This window comes from Vulpes lagopus, chromosome 9 (genome assembly GCF_018345385.1).
Source record: "Vulpes lagopus strain Blue_001 chromosome 9, ASM1834538v1, whole genome shotgun sequence".
Lineage (NCBI taxonomy): Eukaryota > Metazoa > Chordata > Mammalia > Carnivora > Canidae > Vulpes > Vulpes lagopus.
Genome location: NC_054832.1, coordinates 35,567,835 through 35,583,460, shown reverse-complemented (window position 1 = coordinate 35,583,460; position 15,626 = coordinate 35,567,835). Strand labels below are relative to the sequence as shown.

At 47.2% G+C, this 15,626-nt stretch overlaps 1 long non-coding RNA gene across 4 annotated transcripts in view; it reads left to right on the top strand.

The window, feature by feature from the left end:
* LOC121498949 overlaps nucleotides 1–15,626 on the top strand; it is a 45,340-nt gene that overhangs the window by 11,679 nt on the left and 18,035 nt on the right. Inside the window, exons 4-6 of one of the 4 annotated variants that reach the window (XR_005989957.1) lie at nucleotides 6,510–7,420; nucleotides 8,122–8,239; nucleotides 9,173–12,525. This is a non-coding gene — a long non-coding RNA (uncharacterized LOC121498949). Of the gene's footprint in view, nucleotides 1–6,509; nucleotides 7,421–8,121; nucleotides 8,240–9,172; nucleotides 12,526–15,626 lie in introns of those variants that run through there. The other 3 variants (XR_005989958.1, XR_005989959.1, XR_005989956.1) reach the window with 3 other exon arrangements.

The window sequence follows — 15,626 nt, the reverse complement described above, 5'->3', positions numbered from 1 at the left end:
TGGGGAGCTGATACCTTCTTATGACTTAAACAAGCTCTGATCAAATGAACCCCTTTGATTTAGGTGAGAGACATTCAAAGCCTTAGGGCCATGGAACAGGATGCACACAAGATGAGTGAAGCCTCTGTTTTTACTGTGAGCTGCAAGGGACTTTCTCCATCTTATCATGGAAATTCAGGGGTCAGGGCTTTTCAAAATAGGATCTGGTAAAAGGATCAGTTCATGTTTTCCACAGGGTTCTTCATAGGAGGTTTTTCACTTGTCCTTCTAGAGGTCATTCTAGTTCGGTTTATGCAATAGTTGCTAGTTAAGAACCTGGCTGTCATCCATCCTCTATGTTAGGCCAGGCTTGTGGTGGGAATCCTGTTTTCCTGGAGATGTCAGGGTTATAAACTAGTTCTTGGGCTGATGGTCCATGTCTGCTACTGCCCATATACCCTAGCACTTTACTCACACCATTTTGTATTATTCCCTTGACCCGATTTTATATTCCTTGAGCCTAAAGAACAGAGCTTATACTTTCTTTAATTCCTTTTCTAGTCCATAGCCTGAACACATTATACATGCTGATAAGCAATTGACTTGATATGAGTTTTTAAAGGTTTAAATTAGGAACATACATTTATAGCAAAATATAGATGTGTTGTATACAGAGTAAAAATTTAAAGTGAAAAATATGGTATTACTTATTCAAGTTGGCAATGAGAAACAGAAAATTTTTTTTATAAAAGATTATCTTGGTAAAAGACCTCCAAAGTTCAAAGGTTTTCAACAATGTCCCTTAAGAAATGTGATAGAAATGTTGCAGAGGGTGGTAAGTCAGCTTGGAAGGTGCAAAAGTTGCATTCAAATATGTGAGGAAGTCAAACCACACCTCTGAAAACTTAGAACTAAAGAGGTTGAGAAATGCAACAGATATTGGACATGTCCCCAAGAGTAGATGGTTTATCACCCTAGTGTGTGTCGTAAGGACCAGTTGGGCACAAGTGTCAGGTATCTGGACAGTGAAGGGGGAAGCACATTTTGAGGCTGCCCTCCCAGAGCTGGAGAGCCATGGCTCAGATGTGACCAAGAGCCACCATGTGGCATCATTTCAAGGGATTTTCATATACCTGAGGCCTGACGCCTGGGGAAGCTTATTCCCCCAGAGGTGCTTGCAGCCTGAGTGCCCCTGGAAGTTAAAGAAAGCAGTGGGCTCCTAATTTTTGAGGTGACTCAAGAGGCAGAGTGGTCCCTGGCTACTTAATTTTAGATTTTAACAGGAGGGGCTTATGCAGTCCCTGCTACATCAGTGTGATCCATGTGATCCACAGCTGTTAGGGCAGAAGGTGGGAGATGGGACTCGGGCTCTTGTAGCACTTTACTGGGAGATAATAAGCAAGAATAGCTTGCATTTTAAAGTTCAAATTGCTTAGCTCTGGAAGGTTCTGTGAGGGGAGGAGCCTGAGGAAGTTTGAAAGGAGGGATTGTTCTGCTGTCTTGGGTGCTGGTAGCAGATTAAATATCAGCACTGACACGTGCACTTGAATCGTTCTCTTGGGTTGGAGGAGTTTTAGCCCAAGGTCACTTCTTTCCAGTTCTAAATAAAATTATCTAAGTTGTTGCCTAAAAATTTTCAAATGCATTTTTTAGTTGGATTTTAGCCAAGCTGTCAGGCAAGCATTTAGGGAAATGTTAGCTTTGGAAATTGTTCCTTCTGCAAGGACCCTCGTGGCCTAGAGCAATGAACCTGTCTCCCCCAGGTTCCTCTTTGGGCCCAGAGACCTCTGCGCCCCGCTGACTTGTTTTGTCCTGGTTTCTAGTTGAAGGCCACAGAAGTCCCCCACCTTTGCTTTTCTGGAGGACTCTCCCAAGTCTGGCAAAAACAACAAACAAAACTCAACCAAATGAACACACAGACAGTGTAGACTCTGTTTTTGGATGTTGCTTTGAGGACAGTAATGTCTGTTCCTTCAAAATGGGTGACTGACTTCTGTTTTCAGTGATCACAGCCAAATACGACACAAGATCTGATCTTAGAAACAAAGGCTGTGACTACCTCAGCCCAAGAGTGATGAGGACAAGCCAGAGGAAGGCATGCTTGTGGCCATGACACCGTGGTTCCCCATCCATCTCATAGGAAGAGACTTCCTTCTTCCTTTCTCTGTGGGATACTCCATAAGCAAGTTAGGACTGATGACTCTTGAGGGCCCCTGAAGCTCTTCCTCCCTTTCCTGGGTGAGACAGGCCTGGCTGCAAGGATTGCTTCATTGCCAAATCAGGCAGCGTGCCCTCACTGTGAGTCTCAAGCTGAGCTGAGCTGGATAAGATCAAAAGCAGAAGGAACTTTGTTCTTGCCCCTGATGCAGGTCTGAGGAAGGCCCAACCAAGTATCTGTGCCTCTCTGGCAGCATCTCTTACCAGGTTCAGACAGCTGGTGGATACTAGACAAGTACTCACTCCGGGAGTGATACTGAGAATGTCCTTATCGGGCCTAGAGAAGAAATGAATGTCCAAGATGTATGTGTCTAATGTCTAACAATAGGTGGGAGGAAGCCCTGATTTTGTATATTTGCCAATTTCTCTGGTGTAAATACTCCCAAGCTAACAACATGATGTTAGCTGGGTTGCAAAATTCCTGAATGTTAATGATGGTTTCTCCCAAGTAAAAGCCAGCTCCAGCTCAGCCCAGCAGGCTGTTACTGAAACTGTCCTGAAGATCCAGAGCCCTGGCTTCAGAACCAGACAGACACAGAGGGGTGGAGGAGGTTCCCTGGTCCTCGCACTGGGGCAGTGTGTGGCTTAGGCATGTTACCTAACCTTTCTGAGCCTTCGTATACTTATCCAGAAAACCGGGGTGAACAGTCTCTGGCCAGATGGATGGAGGACCATGACTGGCGGCTCTTGCCCTATCTTGTGGTATACATTAGTCTAAACTAACATTGCCGGGAGGAAGAGGATGCCATTCTGAGCAGGCGCTACCCCCAACGGCCACCTCAGAGCTCACGTGCTCTGAGATCACTTGAGGGTTTGCTGTGAGTCTGGAATAAGATACTGAATGGGAAGGGCTGCCCTCCAGTAGGGATTTGGTGTTAGTTCCTGATTCATCGCACCCTTCCTTATTCCTCCTGTTTCCTCCCGCTGAAGTCCCAGTGAAACGCTGCCAGACAGGCCACAGCCTCTGACTGGGATCAGGCTCATGCACCCACCTGTTAGAAACGGGCCTGCACGTACACCTCCTGTCCCTGCAGGACCAACCAGATTGGACCATGCCCAATCAGGAGGCATGAAGAGTTGGCATTAGTGTGTACCCGCCACATTTTTCAGTATCTTTTTTCTTCAGTTTCTTTAGCCACTGATTTATATCCTGGGTCCTGTTCTCAATGGCTTTTCTCTCAGTCATTAAAAGCCATAGCCCCTCATCGGTGGATTATAGTCACGTCTCCTAGAGGGAAGAAGGTGTAGAACACGGAGCCAGTGCCCCACTGCTTCTCTTGGCTCTTAGCAGTCGATGTACACCACTCCGGCTTCCATCTGCCAGCACTGGTGTCTTGCTGCCTAGGGGCTTCCCCTCACCAGTGAAGCACCATCTGCTGACTGATGGCAGGTTGAGAGTGGCCCTGGAGCATCTTGCAACCAATGACAGATGAGCACTGGCAAAGAATACCCTGGCCCCTGCCCCCTTCAGGTGAGCTACCTTTGAACACTGCGTTTGACTCAGAGACCCAGAGTTTCCTGATGGGATGAGGCTCTGTCACCCACATTGGTAGCTGGCTAGGTCACAGACCCTTTATTAGCTCCTTTCCCCTTCTCGCTTCTCTCCCCATTTCCTCTGGTTTTCTCGGCACCTCCCAAATACACTGTTTGAGATTGAATTCTTGTCTCAGTGTTCCCGCTTTAGGAGGAACCCGGACCATCACAGGGGATTTATGAAGAGCCAAAAGAATGATTCTGGGAGAGTGGAATTCCAAACTCTGCTTTCTAGACCAGAAATAGCACAGTCTGATACATACACATGAATGGATAGGAACAATGGGACAGACATTTAAAATGGAAATTATCCAGCAAAATTAGGGAGGTTTAGCTGCCACTCTGATAAGACTTAATGGGAGGAGAGATGCTGCTCCAGGTATCATGGGCCAAAGGAAGCCTGTGGCTTCCTGTCATTAAGCCAAGGTCATACAGAGGAGGACAACCCTGTAAGACTCAGGCTTAGGCCCTTACATGTTGTTGCTACTGGTTCTGACAGGGTCCTTGGAGCACATGCTGACTCTCCTCTCTGTGTCTCAGCAGATCCTTGAATAAAACTCATCTATACATGGGGGCCATTTGCCTGGAGGCCAGACTCCCTTTGCTGGGGGTATGTGACTATTTCTTGGGCTGGTGGAAGGGAAAGCCGAAGAAGGGAAATCCACTGCAGGTGGCCTTGTTACGCTCCTGAGTATCAGAGTCTCATGTGAGCCATGGGAGACCTCATGGAGCTCCCAGTCTGAGTGCAGAGACAGGCAAGACACCCACTAACTGCATAACAGAGCCACGTGAAAATTGTCCTAGAATACTCGGTCTAATGAAGAGCCGACGGATTGACCAATTCCAATTCATGGGGCTGAAAACAGCATTCTGTTTGATGAGTGGAAGTAAACCTGCCGGCGGAAGGTCAGATGCATAGCAGGAGCTCCACAGACCTTGATTCACACCTAGGGCCCTTTCCACACTGAGAACTCTGTGTCTATGCACCAGTGCAGAGATTATCTTTTGGATTTTTTATCATTTATAGCTACAATTACCTGCAAAATGAAAGGCAAAAAGCCAAGGGTCTATTTGTAGCTCAATTACCAAACAGATAGGCAGGATCAGGGGACAAACAGATGGGGAGAGTCTGCCTGGTGTTATCTGGATTGGCTGTCCTTGCTGCCGGAGATGGTGCAGGGTTTCCTACAGCCGCCCCGTGGGGCATCCCACTTGCAGATACTGGGTGACGGGGCGGGGGCGTAGAGGAGGGTCCCTATCTAGAAAGCAGGCAGGAGGGATCCCTGGGTGGCGCAGTGGTTTGGCGCTTGCCTTTGGCCCAGGGCGCGATCCTGGAGACCCGGGATCGAATCCCACATCAGGCTCCCGGTGCATGGAGCCTGCTTCTCCCTCTGCCTATGTCTCTGCCTCTCTCTCTCTCTCTCTGTGACTATTATAAATAAATAAAAAAAAAAAAAAAAAAAAAAAAGAAAGCAGGCAGGACACAGTGGCAGGTTCGTACCAGCCGCTGCGGTCTTTGCTGCTGAGCTCGCCTACTCCAGGGGCCTCCGGAGGGAGCTGTGTTGGAGGGTGGGCTCCTTCAGGGGAGACGTCAGGCATCTGACATCTTGGCTAGGGCCCCTCTCCCACCCCGGGGTGCCCGGTGGGTGGGAGTCCTAGGGTCTGCGGTGGGGCTGCGAAGATGCCGGGTGCTGGGGGCCCGGGTCCAGGCCCGCGTTGGAAGCTGTGCAAGGCTGCGTGAGCCCCCCTCAGCGGAGACTCAGGGGAGCGCTTGCAGCCCGCAGCCTGGGGCTCCCCTCCAGGCCTCCCACACAGCAGCCACCCCGTGTCTAGCTGAGCAGCGCTGCCAGACCCGGAGCCCGGGGTGGGGGGGCGAGCTAAAGCCAAGGGGTCACCCTTGGCTCCTTTAGCGAGCTGGCTTGCCCTGAGGAGACCAGGAGGACATGAGGTGTAAACCCTGGGATGTGCGTGTGTGTGCGCGTGCATGTGTGCGTGTGTGTGAGAGACAGACAGAGAGGAAGGGAAGGAGTCATGACAAAGTAACTTAGGAAAATAGACAACACTTAGCTTTGGTAACTTTCCTACTGATCAAAAGTAATTTAATTCATTTCACAAATGTGAAGTGTGATCTACTCACAAATTAGATGGTTGGGAGGTTTTGTTGGTTGGTTCAGAAGATGGGAGGGAATGAAAACCTTGGCTGGGACAGTCCAGGCTTCTCCGCTATTCCTCACCAAAGAGAAAAAAAATCCTTAGAGAAAAATGTTTTCTCCTTCTACTTGTCCCACTGCTAGTCACGGCGCTTTCTCTCCTGCCCGTTTCTCCTGCTTGCTGCCAATTTACTCCTCTTACTCATTTATTCAGTCGGCCAGCCAGTCAGCTGGTCAGTCAGCATACATACACGCCAGGCATTAGTGTCTGTGGGTGGAAGCTATCAAATAAGATTATAATTTTCATTTAGTCCAAGGAAGAGTTTTCTAACAGTGAATTCACCCCTAAGAGGAGGTCGCCCTCCGTCAGGGAGAATGTCTGACTGAGCCAGCAGTAGCCAGCTGGGGTGCTTCTGGAGGATTCTCGCATCATGTGGGGCTTGGCTAAAATAATACCTAAGGTACCTCCCAGTGCTGAGATTCCATGATTTTGCTGTTCTCGTCTTTAATAGAATGGAATAGATACCCAAGAAAGACCCTGGTCCCTAAATTGGGTTTTCCCCCATTCAACTCCAAAGAAAACAATACCAACAAAGTAAATGTTCACACTGATCTCTGCCTTCTTTCCAGCATCTGATGATTTGAAAGCTGTCTAGACAGAGCTGAAGAGCTGAGAAAAAGGGCCACGGACGTCCTCCAGGGTAGAGGCCCCGAGGAGAGGAGTCAGGGCCTGTGATTATGCTCCTCATGCTATGTCCAGGCCAAGGCTCCATTCAAGCCCCTCCTCCTCCCAAAAAGGCACACATCCTCCTCACTCAGAACTCAAGGTAATGACTGAAAGTGAAAGGCCAGATGAAAAGGCAGAAATCTAAAAAAAGAAAGAAAGAAAGAAAGAAAGAAAGAAAGAAAGAAAGAAAGAAAGAAAGAAAGAAGAAAGAAAAGAAAAAAAAGAAAAGAAAAGAAAAGAAAAGAAAGAAAAGAAAAGAAAAGGCAGAAATCTGGCAACCTCTCCAAATCACTCTAGGCAGAGTGAAGCAGGCCTTCCCTTCAGGTCAACTCGATTCGCTCTACCAGGCATGTCTGGTGCATGCCCCACTACATGAGTCTGCACTTTGGGGATGGGGAGAGTGAGCACCAGGCCTCCTGCCTGCCTGCCCTGAGTCTCCCAGCCGCTGCAGGAGGGCCCATGGTGGCCCACTGGCTGGGAGGCTGTCTTCCTGGAGCCTTAGATGCCTTCCCTGTGCTTGATTACCATTTTCATCCCAAAAGGATTCTCGCCTTAAATCTCGATGATTAACATGGGGATTAATAAGCTCTGACTCTAAATAATCGTTCCGAAGATGAAGAAATGCTCAGCAGAAACTATCTTCCTCCTCTCGACTCTGTTCACGAATCAAGTATAAATCTGCATCTCTTCCTTTTTTCCTCCCTGTCAGAGGGCTGTTCTCAAAAACTGCTGTTCATCAGGGCAAATTGGTAATGGGAGTGTCTGTCAGAAAGGCTGTTCTCACAACTGGAACCTGTCTGTTGTAGGAGATGAGGTAATTTCTTAAGCTTCTGGTATCCAAGGAGGAAAAAAGAACAACCCAATAAGGTCTGTTAACAAAGGTGTGAGAGTCTGGGTATTTTCTGGTACTAAAGAGATCTCAGGGAATGTTTCTTCTGGGCTGAAAGCAAACCTTTGTCAAGGATTTCATTTTAGAAGGTTCAAAGACACCAGAGAGAGAGAGAACAAGAGGCAGGAAGAGCGGAAGAGATGAAGAGAGGGAGAAGGCAGGAGCCAGGCCTTGCTGAGATGTCACAGGAGAGAGTCACAGATACAGGCTCTAGCAGTTTGATCACTGGAAAAATGTCTGTTAAGAGTTACTGCAATGGAAGAGAGAAATTTCTGGATTTTTTTTTTTTAAAGATGTGCCTTTGCTCCTGCTGCTTTGTTCACCTGGAATGACCTTATTCCTTCCTGTCCATCTTGAGCCCTCTATTCTAAAGGGAGCTCAGTTCAAATGCCCCCTCTTCCATGAAGACTTCTTTGGTATCTCCAGTTACATAGATAATTGCTTTGTCTGCTGAAGTCACTAGCAGTTTTTTTCCATTAAAATTTTTTTTTATATTTAGTCACGGCAAAATACAAGTAAATTTTATCACATTAAACATTTTTTAAGTGTACAGTTCAATCGTGTTAAGTGTATTCACATTGTCGTGCAGCCAATCTCTAGAACTCTTTTCTTTCATTTTTTTTCAGAACTTTTTCATCTTGCAAAACTGAAACTCTGTACCCAGTAAACAATAACTCCCCATACTATTGGCAACCACCATTCTACTTTATGTCTCAGTGGATTTGACTCCTTTAGGTACCTCATGTAAGTGAAATCATGCAGTACTTATCTTTTTGTAATTGGCTTACTTCACTCAGAATATTAGTGAAGTATTACATCTATTAGAATTTTATTCTTCTTCTTCCTTTTTTTTTTTTTTTTAAATGGTCTCCACACCCAGCATGGAGCCCAACTCAGGGCTTGAATTCACGATCCTGGGATCAAGACCTGAGCTGAAATCAAGAATTGGACACCCAACTGACTAAGCCACCAGGCATTCTAGAATCTTCTTCCTTTTGAAGGAATACTAATTTGATTATTTTTTTCTAATGGCATTTATAACATGCAGTCTTATTTTTAAGTGACATAGGCACATTCTATCTTTTCTATAGAATTCTACATCTTTTGAGGACAAGGTCTGAGTATCCACACAGTTGAGTCCCACTCTACCTATTAGCTCAGTGCTTGGCAGAGAATTTGTGCTGAGTATTTGTCAAAAAGATCAAAGGACAAATGCTGCCATAGTGTCTTAAGTGGGATCTTCTAGACCTCCCAGATTCTCTATAAATATGCCCCCAAAAAGACTCAATGTGGAATCAATTCACCTCATCAAGTTGAAGTGAGCAGAAATGGAATGGCATCAACCATTTTGTGCTGATCTTACCCCCCAGCCTTGAATCAGTCCTGTGTCTTCTCCTGGCTTGAGCCTTCTACTTCCTTCTGGGAGACATCTCCTTTGGGGCAGGAAATTGGGCCCAATCTTAAAAGAACAGAAAGATGGAGTAAGAAAAAGTAAGGAGAGAGGGGGATGGTTCACATAAAAACAGAAGCTGATAATTAGATTTAGATTTTCCATCTTGTTAACTCTCTGGTTGTGTCATCACTTTAAATATGTATCTTCTGATAAATAGGGGGCAGGAGACTGTGGAAGTCTTATTATTAATCATACTAAACATCCTTTCTCACCCTCTTCCCCAGGTTGTTACTATGGAAGACTGCTTTTTTGCAACTCAGGAGCAATAAGAGAAGCCTTGCTATGATTTGATCTGGGAACTTGGAGAACTGAATGACACTTCATGTTTGGTCTGTAATAGCTATTTCTGGAGTCACTTTAGTAAGCTCCTCTTAAAGCCCCGCCTTTCCCTTTGTCTTTCCACATCATTTGTAAGAGGGAATCCTGGAACAGACACAGGCATTAAGCCTAGCAGCCCTGTGTTCCACTGGTGGTAGAACCTGGGGCAGGCCAGTTCACCTCACTGAATCTCAGTTTTCTTATCTGTAAAATGAGAAAATTACCCCCTTAGCTCCGCAGGCTTTCCTGATGATTCAATAAGGCCATAACTATTACCTGCTCAGTCTCATACACAGCAGTTGGATAATACATGTAAATTTCCTTCCCGTGACCTGAACTGACCTAATATCCCTCTACTCAAGCTGAATTGGCTCCATTTGGATCCTTGACTCCACATAAGCCACATTTGCTGCTGGCTTTGTCTCTTCCTTAGCAGCCCATGACCCCCCATAGAAACCCCATGGCAGTTCATCCTTTTGAGATTCCTGGACTCATTAGAGAAGAGCATTTTGATGTGGGATAAGGCTCTGCTCAGGCCTAACAGAATCTTGTTGGGAGATGGAATTTTCAAAATAACAAGAGAAATCATAGAAGAACAAACCAGCACAGTTCAATTTATTTCCCAAATGATTTATCTCCATGTTAGGCAGAAAACTCTGTGTCTGCACATTGCTATTGGAGCAATTGTTGCCTACCTACAGAAGAGCCTTTATTTTTTTGACCCACATTACCTTTATTAGCAAAGCTTCATCCTAAAGGCCAGCAAATGGGTACGTGCTCTGCCAGCCCAGAACAAGCAGACGTATGAAAGCAATTTCTGCAATCGTCTAACAGAGCTGGTGCCCTCATTGATCCAGAATGCCAAAACCAATAGCCTATTTTTGAGAAAAAAAGTACATGGAATGTATTTGAGTTACTTTATTCCTTCTCATTTAAGTGTCATTGCGTTTATCTTGAGCACAAAATAGCTGTCCTTTGTCACTTTCCTCCATCAAACTCTTCCCTCTTGGACTTCAGAGAAGAAAACCACTACTTCCTACAAGGTGGCAGTTGACCAAGGCTTCATGGTGGTACCATTTTAATCTGGCCCTGCAAGTTGGGTAGGATTGGAAAATGTAAATATTTGAAAGCAAGCATTTGTAGCAGAAAGAATGGCAGCAACAAAACATAGAAGCAAAAACTTGTAGCAGTGGTATCACTGGAGAATAAGATATACAGAAGGAATAATAAAAATAGGTAATATTAAACACTGTGGTAGGCATTCTCTAAAATAGCTTTCAGTGATCTCTGCCTCCTGATCTTCATGCTCTATGAAACTCCTCCTCTTGAGGATGGATTGGATCTATTGACCTAATGAATAGAATCCACATTCAGGATACACCTGAAATAATGGGGTACCCTTGTGAGATTAGATTATTCAAAGACTGTGGCTTCTTTCTTGAGCATTTTCTCTCTTGCTGTTGTTCTCTCTTGGATTGTGTGCTCTGAAGAAAGCCAGCTGCCATGTCATGAGGCAGCCCTGTATAGAGGACCACATGGTAAGGGAGTAAGGCTTGTCAACCCTCATGTTAGTGAGCTTGGATGCATCCCTTCCCCACAACAGCTGAGCCTGCAGATGAGACCTCTTTGCCAATCGCTTGGCTATGATCTCTTGAGAGGTGCTGAGGCAGAAGTGTTCAGCTAAGCTATGCTCAGATTCCTGACCCACAGAAGCTGTGGATAGTAAATGTTTGTTGTTTTGAGTCACTAAGTCTGGGGATAATTTGTTATGCAGCAACAGATAACCAATACAAGGTTATTGTATTATGTTAGAGTAAGTTAGAGTAAGTTACTCTAACATACTAGACACTGTGATAAGATATGTGACTTCATATATCTGATGTTATTTAATCAACATTAGATGGGTATTCTCGTCCCAACTTTTCATTTGAGAGAACCAAGGTTTAGACATCAGCCCAATACCTTTACATATCTAGTAAGTGCAGGAGCTGGGATTCAAACCCAGGCTGTCATCTTCCTGGGCATGTGCTCTTAACTTGGACACTATATGTTCTACAGTTGGGTTCATTCCTACTGCACCCCCCTTCTTTGCTCCATATCCCCCAAGGTCTGTTGGCAACCTTGTCTTCTTGTCCTAGCAGAGCCTGAAAGAAAACTTGGGAATTTCTCTTAAGTTTTTTAAACAGAATCTTATTCTCTATGCACCATTGCCTCTGTCAGGTTGTGCCATCTTCTCACAGCTCCATGTTTTCTGATAGCAGTGGCCCCCAGCCCTGAGGACCCCAAATTCTTCTTATCTTCTTGCCACTTCTTGTCCTGGGCACCACCTGTGGTTTTGGGAGCTAAGGTTTTTGGGGCTACCCTTGGGTGGGGCAGTGACTCCCTTTCTCTTGCCCTGGGGTAGAAGTTGTTTCCTGGGAGACCACATCATATTCCTCAGGACCCAACAAATACAATTTTTCCACTTACTTCTCTCACATGGCTAAGAGGACCCAGAGAGTCCTGCTCCCACTCTAGGAGATGGAGAACACTAACCTGCAGGTCCTTTCCTAGTCTCTGATTAAAAAAAAAAAAAAAAAGAAACTCTTCCCAGCCTTACTCTGCTGCCTTCACAGTTTCCTGGGACACTGGTTTATTTCAGGGTATTCCTACAAGATTTATACTTGACACTGCTCATCAGTCACATGTGATAATCTCTCCCTGGGCCTTTGCAGGGAGGCAGGGGTGCAGATGTGTGGGCTGCCACACAGAGTCCTCAGGGACCATGGTATTCCATCTCATCACAGTATCTCTTGCCACTTCAGTGAGATCTTTGACACGTTGGCTGAGTCTCAAGAGGTCTAGAGATGAAGGATTATCCTTGGCTAGTATTAAAAACAAACTAATCATACGAAACTTAAGAGTTAGAAATGACCTTTCATGATTGATAAGACAGTCTTCACTGTTGACCTAATGCTACATTTTGCTGTACTGTGTGTAAGCTCATAAGCTTGAAGGAAGTCACTGCTCAGGAAATTAGCTCCAACCCCCTGAACTTTATACCTCAGTGCCCTGTTAATCCTTGAAGGAAATGAGTGGGGCCCTATGCTTCAAAAGAACTTACAATGGGTAACTAAGGTCCAAAGGCAACCTCTCCCTGGTAGTGGGAGAACTGGGCTCTTGTTCCAGCTCTACCACCTGCTATCTGGATGATCCTACGTGGTTCACCTCACCTTTGTGGATATGTTTCCTTGTATGTTACCCCAGGGAGGTGGGGCAAGCCACCCCTAAGAACTCTCTGAGTCTTGACTTTGGTTTTATGGGCTTTGTAATTATTTCTAGAGCTGGCCTGTGAACAGGGCATCCCGCTCCCTCTGTGCTTCCCTTACCTCTGCTCCTATGGGCTACTCAGTCATGTTGGCTCTTGTCATAGTACTGGTTTGTCTGCCACAGGGTTTCACATAAAAGTGTTTTGTGGGTTCAAGACTGAAGGCCTCTGGGCCTAGCACCTGCTGAGACAAGGAACAGTCTTTTGGCTTCCTGGATCATTCTTAACAAGCCACGAGTTTCCATTCAGAAACATAGTGTACGGTCTCCAACCACCAGCAGCAGCCCATTCCACACTCAGTGGAAGGTGGGGAAAGAGGGGGAAGAGTGACTAACGAATCGCCAGCTCCTTCCTTCCAGGAACAGGGCACTGGGCTGGAGACCCATACAGCCTTGTGATTCAGCTCCATTTTACAGAGTGGAAAAATCAGTGAATTCTAGAATTGAGATTCAAATTTAAGTACATTAATGATTCCATAAATATTTATTAGAGTGAAAGAGTCTTCAACAGATTATCCAAGTTGGCTTTGAAGCAGTTTATCAAGCAGAGAAATAAGGTGATTTACTCAAAATCAGGTAGAGAATGTATTTATTCACTGTGTATATTCAGATGCCTTTCTTTTGTAGGACTGACTCAGAGCTCTTTCTTTTTTTTTTTTTTTAATTTTATTTTTATTTATTCATGAGAGGGACACAGAGAGAGGGGGGTGGGGCAGAGACAGAAGCAGGCTCTATGCAGGGAGCCTGACAAGGGACTGGATCCCAGGTATCCAGGATCAGGCCCTGGGCTGAAGGCGGGGCTAAACTGCTGAGCCACCCGGGCTGCCCTCAGAGCCCTATTTTTTTCTTTCTTTTTAAGAGCCCTTTTAAAATAAGTTCAAGGACATGTCAGTTGGAGGCAGTCAGTTACTCTGCCTTCCCTCTTGTTTCTAGCAGGACTTCCTCCACTTTCCAAAGGATGTTCTTTGGCCTCCACACCAAACAGACCCACCCAATATGGAAGGCCCATGTGTAAACACCCTTCCTTCTATCTTATCAAAATCCCTCCTGCCTTGGTTTATCAGAGATGACTCACTCCTTGAAGCCCTTTGCAAGGACCTGGGCTGGGGTTGCAGGGCTGAGAGGTACCAGCTTCTCTACCCACTTGAGAGAAGGGCCTCTTAAACTTCCAGTCTTTTCTATCTCCCCTAGCTGGAAGCCCCCACCACCATCATTTAGGGGATCTTGGCCCCAGAAGTCACTCCCAGCCTTTCCCACAAGACCCTTGCATGTTGGTGGTCTTTAGGTCCACCTTATCCTGAAGAAATTAGACAGCTGAGTGACAGGAATCTGGCCTGGTGGTTTCAGGAAAGAAAGCAAACGCTCTGAAATGTGAGCCAAATGGCAGGGTTCTCAAGGAAGGCTTCCTTTCATGCTGGAAGTGTTAGCAGCTCCCACCTTCAAGAAATACTTTTTTGAGAGTAAGACAAATGATCATTTGGTTTAAGGAGTCCAAGTCCCAAATGGTAATATTTTCACCATCATAGCCTGTGGTCCAATGGGGGAACAAGAGGTCAGGAGAAATGTCACACTGGTTTCTGCTTCCCAGTGCGGGGCAGGTGCAGGGCAGTGAGCTGCATCAGCTGTTTACCCAAGCAGGGCAAATGGATATGCAGCTCCCTCCCTCTCTATTGACAATCACCTGCCAGACACTGTGCCAGGTGCAGGGAATCCAGTGGGAGCAGAGACAAAGGCCTGGCCCTCTGCTCCTGACACTTCTAATCCAGTGGGAAGTAGAGACATCATATTAAGACATGGCAGCTATGAGGAATGCTGTAAAGAAGAGGTTCATGGGGGCCTGAAGGGTGAAGTGACAGAGCCATGAGGCCAATCCAGGTTTTCCTGATGAAGTACTGTTTGGGTGGATATCTGAAGGGGACGTAGCAGGGAGGGAGGGCAGGGCCCTATCAGAAAACTGCAGGGAATGGAAGGTGGCCAGTGTGTGTGTTGGGGTGGGGTTTAGAGGGTGGAGGGGACCAAGGTAGGAGTCAGGACTGGAGAGGAAGCTATGTCAGTCACTTGCAGAGTTGTGTCCTCATGCTGGGGGCAATGGGAAGCCGGTAGAGGGACTGCAGAAAGGTGCGACATTCAGGGGATACTGGATCTATATTTGGGCACCCAGCCCAGTGAAAGCCGGGGCCCAGAGGCCTCTTCACCCTCTCTGTCAAACAGTGCTCACGGCTATGGGGTCCCTAGGCCCACAGACCAGGAAATGGTGGAGATGGAGGCAGGTCAGGGACAGATGCCAGGAGAGGGGTCCCCAGGGCCACCTTCCCACCGCTGGCCCAGTGAAGGTCAGATCCCTCGGGTCTGCCTTCTCCAAACGCCACTCACCCCCTCCCCGCTTGGAGCCCACTGAGCACCGCCCCGCCGCCCCGTGAGTCACCCACCTGCTCGGTGAGTCAGGGAGAGGTGAGAGCCGGCAAGGCAGGTGGGCGCCCGGCCTCGGCCTGGGGGAGCAGCCCGCCCCGCGGCCTCCCCGCGGGGCTCCAAGCCCCAAGGCACCCCTGGGCCCATCCCCCGTAGGAGCTGCCCCTCGTTCCCTCCCGCCCCTCCCCCACGTCCCCGGCGGCCGCCGCGCCATCACCATGGTTACGCGGGCTCGGCTGCCTCGGCTGGGGGTGGGGATGGCTCAGGGCAGGGCGGGCGGCCGGGCTCATTAGTCTTCCTAAGGAACTGGGTTCTTTTAAAATCCGCTCAAGGCTGCACACTGCAGATTCAAGGCCTGCTTACCTGAGGGCTTCGCTCAAAGACACACTAGGTGAGAACAACCGAATAGAAAGTGTACCCCGCAGGGACGGATTTGCACCGTGAAAGGGGGCAACGGCGTCCCTTGAAGCACGGATACATAGTGCGTTGGTTAGGACTGATCCCCAAGATTTAAGGGCCTCTCACTGGGTGACTTGAGGTAGACTTGTAAGGCTTCAGTTGTTAGAGGCCAATTTGGGGCCAGACGGACCTTGAATCAAATCCTGACCCCAGGGATCCCTGGGTGGCGCAGCGGTTTGGCGCCTG